Genomic DNA, 19,940 nt, shown 5'->3' on the forward strand with positions numbered 1-19,940 from the left:
AATCAACCAAGATATCAAGCAACCCTCAGTAGTGTGCCTGTCCCTGCTCCTTCCCTGAACCTTCCTTTCCTCAAGTACTTGTCTCCTGAAAGGCAGGGCAGCAAACCAAACCAAAGGCTCAGCAGTCTGAAGGAAATTTCCAATACAAATGGCAGCTCACACACAAATAAAGTCAGACTCCAAGGAGGAGCTAACAAAGCAAAAACATATTTTAAAACCAGTACATGCTCTTTGTAGAAAATTGCTTACTACTGAAGAAAATCTGTGGCCCGGAGACTTGAACTACACTTGTTGGTCTCCCACAGATATTTTCACTGCCCAGCTATGTATGCTCATTGTTCCTGTGATACTATCATTTCTAGCTAATGAATTAATTGCTTCCAATTAATTGACAGCAGCCTCATACTGTATTACCGAAGGATTACAAATTAAATATTAATTATGCTTCATTGTGCAGAAGAAATCAAATTAAACATAATCACACTCCATTATGAAGCAAGTACACTAGACATTTTGCAGAGCAGATGCACACTGTCCAAATTATAGTCAATTCTGATATATTGTAAACAAGCTAAGACTCATTTATTAAACTGAAAGTATCACACCTCCCACACAGAAATGCATGAGACAAATGTTTAAAGCTTCAAATTTTCACAGATGGTAGCAAGGAGAAAACACTCCTATAAGACAAGTATTTCATGCCTGAAGTCTTTAGCAGTCACTGGTATTCCACTGAAAGGAAAACAATATTCCCAATATAGTTTTTCCTGTACCACTGTATCAAACAGCTTAATTGTCACTGAGTTTGGCCTGACATCATGCAGAATTTCATGCACAACCATGGGTTGCCAGGTACATAAGTCCAGATTGCTAAAAATGCATGTCTGAAAACAAGTTTAATGTTTTTTCAGGGTAGAAAATATTCTTTCCAATAACGGCATCTGACTTTGAAAAAACAGACTGACTGAAGAAAGCCTAGGGAAGTGGAGTACATCACTCGGGAAAAGAGTATCTTCATCAGTGTGGCGCCTTGGAAAGGACAGCTCTGTTTTCCTCCTCGTGTTCTCTGAAACTTCACTCGCTCTGGGAGAGCAAGTGGAGTATTTTTTGAGGTAGTGGGAGGAAGAAGAATAAAGGAGAGACAAATATCTCCAGAGTAACTTTTTTTTCCTCACAAAAGATTGACTTCAAAACATCTGATTGTCAGCTTACCCAGTGAACGGAAATTTTATTTCAGAAGCTGAGCCAGATCCTTAGCTGATACAAGTTTATTTAGCTCCACTGATTTCAGCAACAGGAGAGGTGAGCTCTCGAGGAGCCAAGACAGCACCTTTCTCAACAATACTGCCTATGGATTTGATTCCTTTTAAGAACGTAATTTATGCATAAACAGCTGGGTAAAATTTTTAACAAAAAAAACCCAAAGCAACCAACCCAAAAATTCTGATTCAGGAGCCCCACCAACTAGTGGCTATCTAGCAAATACATACATCATGTATGGCAGCAACAGAATACAACCCTTTAAATTGATCACATCTCAATGCAAAACCAAATCAATATTCACAAGTGATATCTAAAAGTGTGTGCAGTGAATTATTTTGCATTATAAGATGCATTCCTGTACATTTTGTTCTGGGGTCCTACAAGATCAGCTGTCATTGACCTGAAAACACTACAAGTTTATTGTAGGTGACACAGAGCTATACCAAAAAGCAGAGATGCAATTACATCATCTGCATAATTTATAGATGTGTTCATTCATTACACATTACATTGTGTTCATGCAAATAACATTTTAATATTCAATAAAATAATCCTAATCTGTAAAACAAGATGGATATCATCTGCAAAAATACACTATGAGCATCATTATTGCTAACAAAACACAAGGTCCCAGTGCAGCATTACAGCCAATGGATAAAATATCCCTGGAAATGTAAGCAGAGGAATACCTATCACGACTTCAATGATGGCATTCCTTGTCAATAAGGAATGTGTATTTTCAGAGTGCTGTTTTGGGTTCTGATGTGCTGAAGGAAAACTCCAGCTAAAAAAGAAAAAAAATACCTATAGTGGAACTACTAGATAATCAGAGGGCTGTAAATCCTGCCTTACAATGACAGACTTAAGAATCTGTGTCTATCTGATCAAAGCAAAGATTAAGAGGGGACTTGATTACACTATGCAAGTACTTACATGGGAGATTATTGATAGTAGAGAGCTCTTTAATCCAGCCAAAAAGTAACATCATTAAATGATGGAAAGGTTTAGTTAAATATCGAAATAGAATAAAGGTAGCAATGCTTTACTGTTAAAATCATTAATCTTGGAAATGTCCTGGCTCCAAAAGTCTATGAATTATATACAACATAAACTGGTAGAATTTATGATGGCAAAGAGAGATGCCTCATATGCACCTAAGTTCTTAAACCTGCAATTTTTTTAAGAATAGTATCAGTCAAAAAGCTTTCTGACATTCTGGTATAAGTGAACAAAAATCAAGAACACCTAAATTTCATCTGCACTTCTGTAATATTTTACTAATCCTCTTTTTTATACAAGTGTTTATATTATACAAGTGTAGCTAAAATTTAATTTATTGTCCTGCATCTTATTCCTGCTCAGGTAATCCTTGGGACTGAGGCACATGTTTCTGAAAACACAGGTACACATTACTCCTGCTTTTCAAGATCTCAAATTTTCTACATGTTCTCCAGTAGGAGCAGAAGTGTTGATATTCTTTCTGTGAAGTAATATCATTTAATTAAGTAAAGGGGGGCACCAACTGGAGGTCATAATACTGTCACCAGTCTTCATGGAAGATTTACATCCACATGCATACAGGCATCCAAAAAGTAGTACATGCACACATCACAATCAGATTATCGATGACAATTTTTCAGGCTATACTGCTGCAACTTTAAATGTATTCATCTTCAGCTCTCACATGGGACCTGCAGTCTATTACAAGATTCTGCTTTATGCCTCCTGCAGACACTTCACTGTCATTTAGAAGTCTGACAACATAACCAAAATTATACCAGTGACATACAACAAAAATGTGTTACCTACAGGATTTGGGAAAACGAAACCATAATATGTGTACACTCGTGGTGATAAACAGTATAAAAATTGCAAATATAAGGATGGATACTGAACTAATTTAAGGATTTGAATGTTTAATGCATTCCACGACACATGCGCATGTGTATGTGTGGGTGTCAGAGAAACTGAGAGCAGCTGATTTATACTGACAAGCTTTCCAATGTTTCCTTCTTTGGATATTTATAACAAGATATCACACTTTAGGGTCAGCGTACTGATGGCTTATTTAGCTAATAACTTTTGATTGAAAATATTCAGTCCGGTGTCTGTTAGGTGCTGTATGAGTGAATGAATGAAGACAGATGGAATGAAACCAGCACCTTGTTTTTAGTACAGATTTGTTGACAGGAGGATTTGGACAGAACTAGAATACACAGTGTACCCCAAGAAATGCACGGTGTTATCTCTGCTGTACTACAGAAAAACCTTCAAAACACCTTTCTGTTTTCACTTTCTTATGTACATGTTTTGCATGTTCCTTTCACTAGTAGTGTATTTTAAAGGAAAGAATAAGATTTTATACTAAAAGGGTAGTAAACAATCTGACAGAAGTCAATTCATAAGTTTGCTGACAAAACTGAAATATCTTTTTATCTTTATGAAGCATTCACCAAACTCTCTCACATAACACTTTAGCAAGCCACAATCTCACTCTTTTGCAGTTTTGTTACATTTTGCATATGATCCTTCCTATGTGTTTAGCAGCATTGTGAGAAGGACAAAAAATTCATTCCATCTCTGATGGATATTTAGGTAAGTTTGATACACTGGCCCTGTACTTGCTGCAATTCTTGAATAATATATACTGAATCAAAGGCTACTATTCCAAATAGAATAGCACAGAAATAGAATCCCAGATAGAATTAGACACCCAACCAGAATCTCAGATGGGTAAATAAACACAGACCAGCATTTTTAACCAATTTTCCTATTTATAAGTCTGTATACACTTCTTTCCCCACTTTCTTGCTAAATTTCATTTCAGCGCCAAAGCATTTCCAGATTTTTTAGGTCACTACTTCTTATGGTATCTGGAAGAGAATTTCTATCTTCCATGAGATTTCTTCATGAGATCTTTCATGATGGTATCTGGAAGACAATTTCTGTCCTTCATGAGATTACTTAGAAGAAACCTCAAAAAGCACTAGTTTTGTATTCAGAGAATGGTAGAAAGGGCATGCTGGAGATGTGATCTGTAACATTCTTCAGTGTGTTTTTTACACAGCTTAATGCAAACATGACATTTTGTAAAATATCTCTTATCGTGATCTTTTATCATTTGACAGACATACACAGCCAAAGCTATAGGATATAACAATAATGGCTCTACTTTGCCAAACACCTGTCTGTCCCAATATTTCACCCCTGTAAGATGACCAAGTATTAGAATACAGAAACCCTGTAGGTGATACCTCCCCATTACAGACTCCCAGATGGGAGAACTTTCAAGGGCTTCCTCTGACAAAGGTGATAACATTGTGTGTTAAACAATCTTACTCATAGCCATCTTAGCCCCCAAAGTACAGGCAGCTGGACTGGATAAGGGGTAAATAACATTTCCCAGACAAAGCTCAGTGGACTGACTCAGGCTTGTTCCAAGGAGTGTGTCTTCTTGGATGAAGGGAGGGCTTTCTCCTGAATTGATGGCTGTAGTATAGTGAGAACTCTGTGACTGGGCACTCACACCCACATAAATGCCACCTAGACACAAGACAGGAAATAGGATACACACTTTTCTCTTCTAACATTTTATTATTAAAAATACAGCCTGACAATCAATCTCTGTGTGTCTTCATTTACCTGGGAAAGACTTTTATCAGTATAAATCAGACTTGGATCCATCCTGCCTTTTGAGCCATCTATTTGACTGTGATTCACAAGCAAGGAAAGAACAGGTGCAAGAGAAGGCATTTCTCTACGTTTGGTCTTACAATACCTAGACATAAAGTACATTGTCAGTAATGACACAGAACTATTACAGGGATGAAAACTGCTTGCTGGGTTAAAAGATTATCAAATAATCAGAATAAAAGCAATTTTAAGGTTTCATTACATCTACATGAAATCACTGTTTAGGTAGTCACAAAAAATAGCTGCAGAGCAATAACTCTCCTGGTTCACATTAATTTTCCTAAATAATGAAGGAAAACCAATTCTTTGTGGACTTCTGGGATTACACAAAATTACATTTGTGAAATACGTGTTTTGCAGAATGAACTGCTAGGATGATTTTTATTTAAAACATGCATTGTACTGAATCCCTGAGTTACTCTTGTTTTTGACATTTATACCAAGAGACAGGGGAGCCAAACAAGTTTCCTGTTGGACAGAGGAAAGTACAAGAGAGAAAATCAATCCATCATATGTTAAATTGCTTCAAACACAGCTTAGAATTGACAAAGCATTAATATAGAGAGTTTACTTTTACCTCAAGACTCTAGATTTTAATGAGAGGAATTAATTACTCTCTCATCAATTATCAGGGTAGTTTCCCTGTAATCTAAGGATTTGAGCATTTCCATCTGATTTTTTCATACCTACCTCAATAAATGTTCGTTTCCTTTTTGTGGTTTATTTTACAATTTTCTCATTGAAAGAACAACCAAATGGATAAAAATCAGCTTCAATTAAAACTACTGAAGATTAAGATGGTATAAAACCTTACAAATCATGAATTTAATTCACTTAGTGGAACCATTTGTTTAAGTCAGCACAGTGGGTTGAAATTAACATTTTTAAAGTATACTTTCTGCAATAGTCAGAGAAGAATAACTGTTGGTAGGGTGACAGAAATTCAATATCGATATTTAATGTTTGCAAGCCTACTGGAAATTCAGATGTTCTACAGGATATACTTAGCTCGGCTCTAAAGGTGCAGATACACATTTTTCAATGACACTGGGAAAAACAAGTCCAAAAATCAGGAATAGGCTTAACCATAAGCAGCCTGAAAAGGAAAAAAAACTTACTCCCTAAGGACAGAAATCACTTTATCTTTGCCTTGAGCATGCATTCAAGTCACCAATAAACCCAAGACCAATAGTTGGCTCAGCTGTTACCTATACTGTCACCTCCCTGAATAAAACAGAGACAAAAGAGAGGAGTTGAGTCATGGTGCAGCTGCGATACCCAGCATGAAACTAATCCCAGCTGAACTGCACAACTGATAACAGTTACCAGCACACACCCAATTAGGTGGGATTAATAAATGATTCCATCAAATAGATGGTGCAATTAAATAACAGCAGTTAACTGGTATGTGATTTATATAGATAAAAACATTCAGACATATCAGATGTAAACTTTGCATTAATGAACCTTATACATAGACATTTTGCATCTTGATGAAGTATTAAGCCAAGAACTCTGGAGCTGTTAAAAATAATGTTCTACATCCTTTTATTTTCTTGATCCAGAAAACAAAAGCTAGTGCTCTGAATCACTAATTCTAAGTTTCATCACAGCATTACGTATCTCAATACACTTTTCTGTATATATTTAAAAACACATTTTGTAAAGATTACATATTTTCTCCATTAGCTCTGTATCTATCACTTATGCAGCAGAGATTACCATGTGATTTAAAGTCGATTATCTGGCACCTGATTAATTCATAGCAGTTTAGCTGTGGACAGGCTTGGTGTACTTTACTCACATGAGAACCAATTCACAGTGGGTTGTTCTACTGGTTTAAATGAGGTCACAGGAGAGCTAAGGCATTCCTCAAGGAAATCAATACAACAAAATCTGACTTTAAATCCAGGCTTGTGTGTTCAGAAGTTGCCATTCTCAGCAAGTCAAAGTCTGGAACCTTTCTTTGTTAAGATTGCCAAGAGGTACATCTCACAGCTGACATATTGCTAATTCTGTGTAAAGGAACTGAGCAGATTACAGAAAATTATTACTGTTTTACTTAGTTTCCCAAGCATTCAGACTAATGACCAAACAAACTCAAAAAGCAATATTTTATGTACTGCACTGAATTTCTCCACAGGGAAGCAACTTTAGACATATATAGCAATATGTCATCTGTCACTTATTTACATACATAAAGATTTTAGTATAACATATGAATACCAACTTCCCTAAAAATTATTTATCAATTAGACAAATGTGAGTAATAGAACATTTTAGCATCTGAAAATGTGCAGATGGTACTGTAAATAACCATATAGTTTGTAGTCAATATATTCTTTTGTGGGACTTCAATAATGCTCAGTTCTGTATATTTTTCTTTCTTCATTCAAAAGCTCATGAAAGACAAACAGCATTTTTACAGTATGATGTGTTCTAAAGATGACAAAAGACATGAGGGGTAACTTTAAAGGTATTGTTAATTTCAAATTACAGTTAATGTCTGGCAAATAAATCAGGTCTTGTTAAGCAGCAGATCACAATTGTTTAGCCACAGTGCCCTCTAGCTGTCTTAATTCTTATTTTACAATTTCTACAAAAACTACAGTGTAGTTTTCATGGAAGCAAAAAGTTTCTGCAAGAAGCACCAGCTGGAGAGGCACAGGTACTGCCAGTTGTGCTCCATCTAGCCAGTTTTCCTTATCATGATCACCCACCCACCCCACTCCCGAAAAAGCCTTTGTATAACGTCCAATGAAAAAAAAATATATTTTTCTTATTGAATTTCCCAGCCTGAAAAGTACAGATCAGGAAACCAGCCTGAAGAAAATAGAAACTGATTTGAAATTTTCATTAGGATCCAAAAAACCTCAATAGAAAGAATGGGTTTCTACCTTTCACTGCTTTTTACTTCTGTGTGCAATCCATATTCTTTGTTTTCAATTTGAAGCACCAGTAAAGAAGAGCACATTTGGGCACACCTGGAAAGGTGGGCTGTTAGATAAAAGAATGAAGGCCAGGCTCCCTTCTCAGATAACACCAGCCAGTTGCAAACAGGTAAGAGGCAGTTTATCATGTATTTTCCCTAATCCAGCTGGTTTAGGAAACTGGGTCACTTTCCAAAGGCTGTGTCTTCCAGAAACACTCTCTGATGGATACTTGATATTCTCTTCCTTCTTCCTTCTCTTGAGGCTAGACTTTGCCCACTTCAGACCTCTTGAATCATACTAAAACCTGATTCAACTAAAACCTGATATACCCAGTGTCTTAAATACTCCTTCACAGCTTCTCAGTAAGAAGATGCACTCCGCTTATTTCTTAACCTTTAATGGACAAGATGACTTACATACAGGAATTTTTTAACCACAGTTACTTTTGTTATGGAAAAACACCAGGAAATTGCAGACCTTCAAAAATAAGGATCTATTTAAAGTGTTTTGCAATAAATCATCTTCAGCAGTGCCCTCCCAGTCCCTCTGTAGTCCTGAAGTCTGACCAGTGGTTCCTTCCATGGCTTTCTTTTTCCAGGGAAGGTGAGAAAGGGTGAAACTGGAAATATTAGGTTAAAAATCACAGAGGTCCAAAAAAAATTTCAAATTCTCTATCCCAGCCTACTGTAAGTTTAATGTATAAGTCCTGCGAATAACTTTCTGGTAAACTTTTTTTTTTTTTTTTAGTAGGCATTTTCACTCTGTTCTCATTTTAAATGAAAAGCAGCTGGAACTAGTAATACCAGATGAGAACATTCAATTCTTTACAATGTTCAGAGCTACAGAATTCAAGACATATCTCTGACACTGTGTGTACTTTGCTTATTTAATGCTTATGTTGCATTTATGGAGCTGCAACATAAGGCAAAGCAAAACTAGAACCTGAATCTTAATGTCCACTGTGTGGAAAGACCCTGGGGTAAGCCCTGTCTCCTGGACATATAGGATGCTTTCATCAACAGACTAAAAACAAGGTTTACCTCAACCCTGCCAATATGACAACTGAGTACTTACTCTACAGTTCCCTGAGAAGGTAGACAGTTCTTACTTGAAAAAATCCAAAACTGAAATATTTAAAAAGATCAGTGTTTCTGAGTCACAAGAACTGATAACAGGTGGACAGCTTGTGATGGTGTTATGCTCCAGTTTACAGAATTTTGGTGTCACGTTACTGGCAGAGTTTTTTTTTTTTCCTTTTTCCTATCCTAATTCCATTCACCTTTGTGTACACATATATGGCAATTGTTTCATCATGGAATGCTTCTAGTAGATAAATATTATGAAAAAAAAATTCTGAAAAAGACTAGAAAATATCTTTGTGACCCCACGTGCTACATGATGCTGCATATGAGCAGAAGTTAAGAAGAGTATTTTCAGTCCTGGAAAATTTCAGGCTTTTGTGATATGTTTCTGAAGTCTCTAATCTGGTGTTTCTTTTTTGATGTTGTTTTTCTTTAGTCCCAAGCCAGTCTTGCAAGCCTCAGTGTTAAGCCCAGGAAGCGCAGCACACGCAGGTCGCTCGTAGCTGGTATCATAGTCACAACTGCAGGTTTCTGCCTCTGCTGTCACACTGCTCGAGGGTGGACCTGCCACCCAGGGAGGCCCAGGAAGTGCACACAGGAGCAGCCTTCACTCCTCTAGGACAAGAACAAGAGCCCTCTGCAAGTTCCCTTACTGTACTTCATACAGAGCAAGGTGTCAGCCTCCTGCTACTGCAGAGTACTAAAGGAATATTCCCTTTCTCAGCCTCACAAGCATTTTAAGGCTAGAAAAAGGTTCTTTTGATTCTGTTATCATTTATTCATCTCTGTAGGACTACTTGTAGGTGTCAAATGCTGCTGTTACCTAGCACCAATTTATCTTCTGAGTTACCATTATGTGTTAGATAGACTTGAGGTATTACAATGGGTCACCTGAAAGAAGCAGAACCTATTGTGCATATTGACTCTACTTTTCAGCGCATGTGTCACTGAAAGTCATTATATCACAATTCATTTTACAGGTTGGTTCCATTTAGATAGGTTCTAACCCTGTCATTTTCAATGTTTCATTATAATTTTTACAACCAGCAGTGCCCTTCATCACAGTCATGCTGATTCTCTTACAGCAAAATTGTCTCTAAAAATAAATTCCTAACCTATGCTTTTGTAGGTGAGCATTAGTAAGCGGCAAAACATTTCTAACCTATGCTTAGAGGTTTTCTGTAAGAAATCTTCGCATGGAGAATTTTGGATTGGAAAATGTTTGTATACTAAGTTACATTAACTTTTTTGCATGCCTATATGAATACCACTTCAGCATGGAAATTCAGAATTCTTGCACTCAGCTGTTTGTAAGTTCTTTCATTACAAAAATGGTGAATCACATTTAAAAAGGAGAAAAATTATTTAAATAACTAGAGCCATTAATACATTTAAGGAAAGCTATATGCCTATAGAATTAAGAGAGCATCTTTTAGTTTTTTTCAGAAACAACAATATATCACAATTCCACTGAGGCTACATATATATATATGTATATATGTGTATATATATATATATAGGTACCAATTCACAAACAAAACTTAGATAGTAAAATATACTGTCCATTCATTCTTTCACAGAATATTCATGCAGAATGGACAAGAATGGATGTAACTGCATTTTGTCTAAATAATACTGAAATTTTCATGCTAATTTTAAAGTTTGAACACTAAATTTAACTGAAGAATGATAACATGGAGAAAGCTTTTGGCACATTAATTATAAAAAAGCTCTTTACTTTAGCAATTTTTTTCTGCCATCTGGCACCACCACAAGTAGTTATTTGTACATTATTCAAAATTACTTTCAAATTCTTGAATTTAAGACTGCTTGTTAACTTTTTTACAGCAAGCATTCAATGTTTTATTGAAAATTTCTGCTTCAATTTGCTGTAACGTGTGCTTTGGCTACTTATTTGAATGTGAAGTTCCTTTGGGTGTGGAAACTACAGAATAAGCAGTTCTGGCACCAAAAAGAAAAATAAATAAAAGAATGAAAAATAAAAGAATGGGAGTAATTCTTGCCTCAGAACTTTGTACACTGTTACCGCACAGCAAATAAAAACATTTACTTCAAAACCTAGAGATAAGTGTAGTAGGGAAATGCTTAAAATGTGTAATGCTGTGAAAAACACTGAAGACATTCTAAGACACTCTTTCTTGTTAACATGCAAAAGAAAGTAGAGAGCTGCAGCTACCAGCAAGCAAAAAAATCCTGGATCATCTAGTGGGTATTCTGACTGAAGAGCTCAAGATTCGGCACAAAGATTCACAGAGAGAAAAAACAGCAATCTGAGTAATCAACTGGAAAAATATAAATAAAGCAAGAAAGCCTTTAGGGTCCTGAGTACTTTTCTAGATTAAATTTTTTTATCAAATCTTGAAAATTTCTCCTTCCTCCATAAATTGTCTTTTTTCATGTTGGAGGCCTAGTATGATGGTTTCTCCATACTATGAGTATTGCTAAGAGAAGACCAAGGATTCCAGTCCAATTCCATAGTGAAAATACTGCTAGTTTCATTTTAGATTAACTTAGGTAAGTATCAGATAAAATAATGCAAGCAGCAGGAATGAGATGCAGTATTGCTCCACCACCTTAATTTGTGTCCTTTACTATCTGGTACCTATTTCCAATCTGTCCATGTCATTCATGAAGATTAAAACACTTGGATATTTTTTTATCTTTTTTTCTCTCACTGGAGAGAAAAAAGGTTAAAAATATTCCTGAGGGTTTTCTGGAAACTCAAAAAATTGTTCATAGCTTCCATTTTAAAACCAAAATGTTAGAATTCATAAGCCTGGGTGAAAAAAAACTACAGAAGACTTTCATAAAAAAAAATATGTATTTTCTAGTTTGGAAAAAAAGTAGTCCATTTGTAATTGGCATCAAACATTTATAACTTCATATGCACAAAAGCACATTTTTTAGTCTGCTGATTTGTAGAGGCATGAACATATTAATGGAGTCATCTACAAGTGATATCCAGTTTTAAAAAAAACTGCATTAATCCTACAGGTTAAAACACTAAAGCACTGTTTTATTTATATCACACTTAGAGATTCTCTTTCAGAGGACCTAGGAAACAGGCAATTGCTGAAAAATTCAGGTAAATATTTTTTAAATTGACTACTTTTTTTTGCTACAGTTGTGTTTTTAGGGTGACTGATGGTTATACCATCAGATAAAGCAATAGGGAGACACGCATTATTGCTTGTTAAATTCAGACATTTCTATAAAAATGTCTGTGCAGTGATTTTTCAAGACAATAAAATATGTCATACAAATGCATGTACTTTTGGGAGGGACTGCAATCTTAAATGTTTTAAATAAACTCAAGTCATATTTTCTCAGAAAGCAAACCTGGTTTTCTATTTTCTTCTATTATCCCTTGTACTACTAAGAGGCAAAGAAAGCAGGTACTTCAAATTGCCCTCTCTAGCAAGAGCAGGTTAACTACTAGGGCCATAATCTGGCTAGAATTACCTCAAATGCTCAATTTAATTCACACAAGCAGTCACCTCCAAACACAAGGCAACTGATGTACCCAGGACTGCCAGAAGGGCAGAGACCATCATTCTGTGTTACCCTGTGGCAGCTGAAAGCACAACATGGGCCAAATTTGTCCAAATCGCATCAGCTGTTGCCGCCGCTGCCAAGGGAGACCAAATGCCTGCAACATTTCTTCCTGCACTTTCCAATTCTTTCTCTTCCCTGTCACGGCTTTCATGTTCAGCAGCCTCCATCACAACTGCAGCCTCCCCTCCATCAGCCCAGCAGGGCTGGGAAACAGGCTGCCTCCCCATCTGCTGCTATCACCCACCTCGCTGCTGGCAGGCATGCTGGGGACAGGTGGGCTCTTCTCCCCAGTTCTGTTCTGATGACAGAATAGAGAATACAGCAGCCGTACCTAGAGCAAGCAAATGTCTCACTAGGGTGAGACAGCTGGGCAGCTGGGCTACAGATTTTTCTGTTCCAGGTACTTGGTATCTTCAGGGTTTTCAGCCAAAATGAAGGCGGATAAAAAGCATCAAGAAGCCTTTTCTTCTTAAAAAACTGATTTTTATGGAAGTGTTCATTATTAAATTTCTATTTTTAAAACAGTGTTTATCTCAATGTTCTCCTGTAAGATAAAAGCAATCAATATAGTAATGGATGAGCTCCTCAGATAATGGAAAGTGGCAGTAGGTCCTCTCAGAAGATAAACCTCAATTTTAGGTTTCCCTGGCAAAGGAAAAACCTCTTAGAAGTGCAGATCACAGCTTTACAGATTTTCTAGTTCAAGGTGATATGACCTAAAGACATGAAATCCTATATAAGAAGAAGCTATGCTTTACTCAGAACATTCTGAAAGGACTGTATCTTAGCAGGCCTCAGGAGGTGTCTTTGGAGTCCAGCCTTCTACACAGAGATATTACCCACAGACACATGGCCCCACCTCATGAGCTGCAAATGCAGAGCAACCCACTAACTTCTTCCCCAGGTTGTTTTTCTCTTTGGAACTCAATAATCTGGGTTATAGAAAAGTATTTTTCAGTCTTCAGGGGACCCAACTTATGTGTGTCATGGGCAAAGAAAATGAGAAATGAACACAGTAGCAATTCTATAGTTCCTGAAATGGCAAGAGAGCTGCTGGAGCAGAGCATTTGCACATAATCCTACTGGACAATGCCACAGCAACAAGGTCATAGTGTGGTAAGGGAAAACACTCTCAATGTCTACAAGCCAATTCAATACAGAGGGGTATGAAGTAAGAAAAGGAATGTTGTAGCTGTTACCTGCACCTTGAGTGTTTTTTTCACTTTAAATAAGAATAATAGTTTTTAAAAATTAAAAAAAATTAAAAGCAAATGCAATATTCATAATAGCACCATCAATTAACCTTTGCATAAGGTTTAACAACATTGTGCTGTGATCAATTTACCTAGTAATTTATCCCTAGAACTGGAAAGGATATTTATTTGAAAAGAGAAAAGGGGAATCCATCTATAAAGCCCTAAGACATTCCCATAGTCACATCAGTCTCACCATGGCAACAACAGAGGACAGCTAGGACACAGCCAGAGGGGTACTTGTCCCTCTGTCTTGGGTTTGAGCAAGACCTCTCTGGTGCTGGACATGGCATTGTCTCCCCCATGCTTCTCCCACCGCAGCCTCCAGCATCCTTTGTACTTGCTGTTCATAGCTAACAGGTCTGGCTGTGCTCAGCACTTGCTGCTCTTCCCTCTGGCATCTCTTATCAGTGACAGCCTCCTTGAAACCAAGGTCATTGATTTTGGGCAATAGAAAGAAGGCTTTTAGAGGAAGGGGGGGTTTACAACAGTAATTTGCAACTATAATTCTTACCTAAACACTTAAAAGTACCAGAGATTAATTCAGTCAGCTCACATGACAACTACTTAACTCTCAAGCTGTGTCTTCTGCCTGTATCTTGACAAAGAACTTCTTCCAAAACTGGTATGTGCCACTTGAAATTCTGTGGTTTTGCCTTCCTAAACCTATCTAAAAGGATTTACAGGACAAAAAAATGGCTTTGATTTTTTTTTCCTCACTGTTTGGTGTTCTCCCCAAATTCCTTTTAATTTCAGTCATTCTATTAAAGTGATTAACATTGCTCTCACCCTGATTGACCTGCATTACAAGAGAGCCAATTATGCCACAGGAGTTTTGGCAGCCTTTGATACCAACAACCAGCAGGTACTCCTGGAATAGCTCTATGGATAAGAGAGCTCTTTGGTGTCCTGGGATGCCATCCTCCCTGGGATCTGTGATGATTCTATGCCAACTGTTTTGTGATATGCAAAATCACTTTGCCCTTTCTCTGCAGAGAGTGTGGTTTGGGGAACAAGTTTCTTGGCTGTTACAGGGTTTGGGTTTTCAGAATCATCATCTTGTAATTACACTTAAATTAAGCATTTTCTATTTTTTTCCACTCCCTGGCTTACAAGAAGGAAAAGCTTGATGAAGTCTACTTCACAAAAGACAGAAGCAATATGGTAGATTTAGCACATGGAGAGGTACTTTCTGACCAGGTGGGAGTAAGTTTAGCTGTAAAGGTTGAAACACCATGAAGTAGTTTGGAATTTTCAATTACTTTGATTTTCAAGTACTAATCCTGGCTCAAGACACTTTCCAATCAGAGTGACTTGGAAAATATGGTTTCTATTGCTGCTGCGATCTCACTAGACACGTGTGCCTTAGGATCCCAGCTGGGAGGACAACCCGCAATAAAAAGGCTAACTTGAAAACCTCTTACAGACTGCATTCTTAGAGCAATATTTCACATACATAATTTATATAATCATAATAAACTTTCTGCCTCTATATACTTTTACATAACATAAGCCTGTCACAGTTTATGCTGTTTAGAAGCTATAAACATTCAAAGGAAGTTCCTGTTTTCCAGGTACATTTTGAGAAAGAAGAGATGGCCCCAAAGTATTAGTGTCTGAGAACAGCTTAGAGGCCTTAGAGATTTGGAACGTTTCCTTCCAGCAGTTCACAAAAGCTTGAACTTTGTGAAGCTCACAGTATAACACTATAATCTTTGCCAAATATTAAGCATGACTACGGTATAAATACACAGCTACACCAAATACACACAGAGGATACACCATCATAAAGCCCACAAAACATATGGCCAGGTAGACACAGCTATGAAAGTATACTGGAGGCCTAACATAGATCACTGTGGGCCTTGCAGCTCTGTAGAATAGTAACTGTGCTTAGGAAAACAAAGTCTTTGTTGTCCCTAAACCTTGCTCAAAAATTATGCTAATGATGACTAATCCTTAACTCTAATGAGCAATCAAAGAAACTAAAGCACAGAATCCTGAACAACATGTAGTTTTAAAGTTCTGAGTAAATACACATTTCCAGAGACACAATAATCTGTATCTTGGGGAAAAAGGAAAAGGAGCAGTAACTAATGTGGATAAGGGAAAAGTATTTAATAGAAAGCTATTATGGTGTCTTTTAAATATATAAATAGGTTTTTCCTTGTTTCAGCTTGTTAAACAAAACACAAGACCCCTTTACAGGCATTTGTCAGCTGCAGATCGTAATTGGGTCCAATTTCACTAGATCAGTATAATTAAAATTAATTAAAGTTCTATTTTTATTCCTAAGGAACTTCTGCAAGTAATGTAAATGGTATTGAAATTTCACACTTTTTCTGCAAAGGAAATGAGCAGTAAGAGAAGATAAAACTACACCAAAAAAGATGTACTCTCTCCTAGTGCTTAATAAGAATGACCAAAACCTTTTGACAGCACAGGTAATAAAGTCACATAAACTCTCTCCTGACATATGCAACACTCAAAGAACACAATCCCAACAAATTGTATTATTGCTACAGTAATGTGACAATTTACAGCTAAAGAGAAAATGGATTTGTGTCTGTTATTCCAATGACACTTCACAGTGTTGAATAATGATGTACCTGAACATCCTTTGGACAACTAAAAATCTCTTCATTTAAGACAAGACAGCTGACAATTGTGAGACAAGGAGGCACAACTTTGATTTTTGGATTGATATGAAAAATACATCACTGTGTCGTAAAGTTAAACATCAAAGCATTACTTACTGGTGCAGGCTCCCAAAGGAGAAAATATATTTCTTTTTAGCAATATATTCTCTACTTAAAGCAATACAGTTGGGAAAACTTCAATGTGTGTAGGTACAGATTTGGAATACCTCAGCATGTCAAGGGTACAAAAGCCACATATAAATGACAAAAATATGGGAGAATCCCTGGACAGTTCCAGACCTGGAATTCCTTTAAAGAAAGAAACAAAAGGGCTCTGAATTTACTTGTGGCACAGACAAATCCCAGAAAAACAGTTTGCTAGTGAGGATCCCTGTATACTTTCTCGGGATTTAGCTTCTTAAACTGTGCCCTTTGCTGCCACCACGTGGTTTTGCCGCAAGACACTTTTTGATACAGAAAAATGAAAGTTTCCTCCTTTCATTTACATTTCAAATGCAGCCTTTAATAAATAAGCCATGTTGCTTATCTGTTACACAGCTCAAAATCACTGCTTAATTTCAAGAATCTAAATTACCTAAGATAATAAATAAACATCCAAGTCCCTCACTTTTTAAAAAAGTATTCAATAGTATTTTGATTACAGATATAGTCACCAGATATTCACCTCTGACTACAAGAACAGTGACCACAGTATAGTGGATCAGTGCCCTACACTGAGAAGAACCTAAAAGGAAACACCAGTGAAAAAAAATAGTGACTTTAAATTTAAAAAAACACATTCAATCTGTCACAAAATTTTTATTCCAAATAGTCACTCTCTCACCCAGCAGACAGATGTATAATACATATTCAAATACCAGCAACTTGCTCATTTAATTAGAGAATTATTAACATTGGAAAATATCTCCATGACCATCAAATCCAACTGTTAAATGAGAAGCAGTGTATTTAGCACTAAACCATATTCCCAGGAGCCACATACCTTTCGAACACTTTCAGAGACTGTGATTCCACCACCTCCATGGACAGTTCAAACACACAACAACCTTTTCTGTGAAGTACTTTTTCCTAATATCCAATACAGACCACCCTAGCACAGTTTGAGGCTGTTCCCTCTCATTCTGTCAGTAGCTGCCTGGGAGAAGAGAGGGACCCCACCTTGCTACAGCTTCCTTTCAGGTCATTGTAGATGATGACAGGGTCTCCCCTAAGTGCCCTTTATTCCCCAGCACCCTCAGCCACTTCTCTTATGACTTGCTCTCTAGACCCTTCACCAGCCTCATTGCCCTTCTCTGGCCATGCTCCAGAACCTCAATGTTTTTCTTGTAGTGAGGGGCCCAGAACTGAACACAATAATCAGCTTGTGCTCTTCCTGCAAACTACAGCCCCTACTGCTACATATTTTAAGGGATATAGTCACACTTTTTTAGGTTTGCTGCACTAAGACACATGTGAAATGTCTTTTAAAAACACTTTTTAAAAAACAAATTTTGGCATCTGTAAAATACACTTTTTTTAGATGTGGTTATATGACAGAGCTTTCAATCACAGGTTTCTCAAGACCTCAAAAGAGCTTTTGCTATAATCATCCTTGCTGGCATAATGCAGGATGTAAGACTTTCCTACTTCTGTGCCAGAAAGGGATTTTCATTGATGAGATCAAACATCTGACATAAAGAAACTTGTCAGAATCCCTCTGGTGCCAGCATCCAGGGAAAGGTGATCCAGAGATATTGCAAGGAGGAAACAAAACAAAAAAAAAGCAGAAAAAAAAAATGTCTTGCACTTAGTCTTGTAGACAGGAAGGCTTTCATAGCCCTTGAATTGAGAGATGTATAATCTGGGATGCCTGTGTTTCCTAGGAGGCCACAGGCTCAAAGGTCAGTTTCCCTCCACAAACACCATAACCTTCATGCAGGCAAACTCTGGCCTTCATCCTGGAAACCAGTCTCTCTGCTGACAGTCATTTCAGTAGGGCACTGTGGTAAAAGATACAGACAGAGCTGTTCTTTTGCACAGAAGTCCAAACCATGAAGTAAATTCTTTTACTCAGGAAAAAATACTGCACTCCTTGAAACACTTCATTAAGGCAAGATGGAGCAGTTGGCTTTGAAGATGTTTGTTGTAGAAACCCTCTTTTCAAAAGTACTACACATTGTTCTACTCTGAGAGGACTGATCCAAGAGCTGTGTTTTACTGATGATTTAAGTTCTGTTGTTTAAGACTGAAACAGTTTGTTCCATATCCTTTCTTGCTGGAATGGAGAGCCAACGTGTCTGTAATGAGCCCTCAACCTACTTTGAAAAAAGCCATGCAAGGCTGTGAGCACATTATGGTGAACCTCCCAAAAGAATCACAACTAACCTGGGGCATAAGCTCCAGGAAAGGAGGTGCTTCATCCCACAGAAAGCAAGAGGGCACATGGTCTGACACAGCTATTTTAGTACTAGGCTGTGTCTATTTCCATGGATGTGGATGCTGATGGCCACACAATCTCTTCAGTGCAGCTAATGGAAGCTTGTAACAGATACAGGAAGCAGAAATGTGGACAAGGACAAATGAAATCTGATTTCCAGACATGAGTCAGGCTTTCAAAATCGCTTTGTCTAAAAGCTAGCTGGTTTTAGTTTACGGAACATTAGAAATACCAACTATAAATCTAAACATAATACCAATAATAGTATGACTACATAAATAGGGAAGCCAGAAACCTGCAATGCCCCCTGCTTCCTCATCCTAATTATCCCACCTGTTATTGAGCATCTATTCATATTTACCACGTCATTACAGTGATGGTTTCATAAAACAGTCGATGAGTCTGTTGCTTTACCTGCCTGGCTCAAACCAATACATTTAGTCTTCATGTCACAATGTCACGATTATCCCAACTGGTCTGTGCTTATATTCACTCAGTGACAGGCAGTCTGCCTCCTACTCACCTTTTGCTTTATGTCACATTGTTTACAGGACTTTGAACAATGCACATTTTTGTTGACATGTTTAAGATCTGTAACACACCACACCCCAGCCCATTAACTCATCATCAGTCTGTTGGTATGGCTCTGATATTCTGCTAGGAATGAGGAATTTAATTATTTGCATTGTTCTTCAACCCATAAATACTTCGGATTTCTTATTCCTTGCTGGAAAGTCTTCAGATGCTATCTGCCTTTCACGAACAACATTGCTGTGGGTTTTTTATCTGATAAACTCATTTTGTACGTATTAGTGTACAAAATAACTAATGACTAATAATATAGATTTTCTAAGGAAAATCGACGCATGAAAGTGGTGCTAATTTTGAGATGATAGGAGAAAGCAGTTCTTAAAGACAGAAAATTAATATAAAGAGGTCCATTTAAAAAAAATCTATATATAATAGATGGCTGTTCATCCCTCAGCCAAACACAATTTTGCTCTGTCAGAGCACCTTATGGAAAAAAAAAATTAAGAATATTCTGAACAAACTGGATCAGCAAA

The 19,940-nt window shown here is 37.2% G+C and overlaps 1 protein-coding gene across 2 annotated transcripts in view; it reads right to left on the reverse strand.

The window, feature by feature from the left end:
* The window catches only part of TMEM117 (transmembrane protein 117), a 174,743-nt gene that overhangs the window by 131,366 nt on the left and 23,437 nt on the right, over positions 1-19,940 (reverse strand). The window lies entirely within an intron of this gene.

The sequence above is a fragment of the Pseudopodoces humilis genome, chromosome 5 (assembly GCF_049639895.1).
Source record: "Pseudopodoces humilis isolate 2021_Gansu_Grassland_sample_001 chromosome 5, ASM4963989v1, whole genome shotgun sequence".
Taxonomy (NCBI): domain Eukaryota; kingdom Metazoa; phylum Chordata; class Aves; order Passeriformes; family Paridae; genus Pseudopodoces; species Pseudopodoces humilis.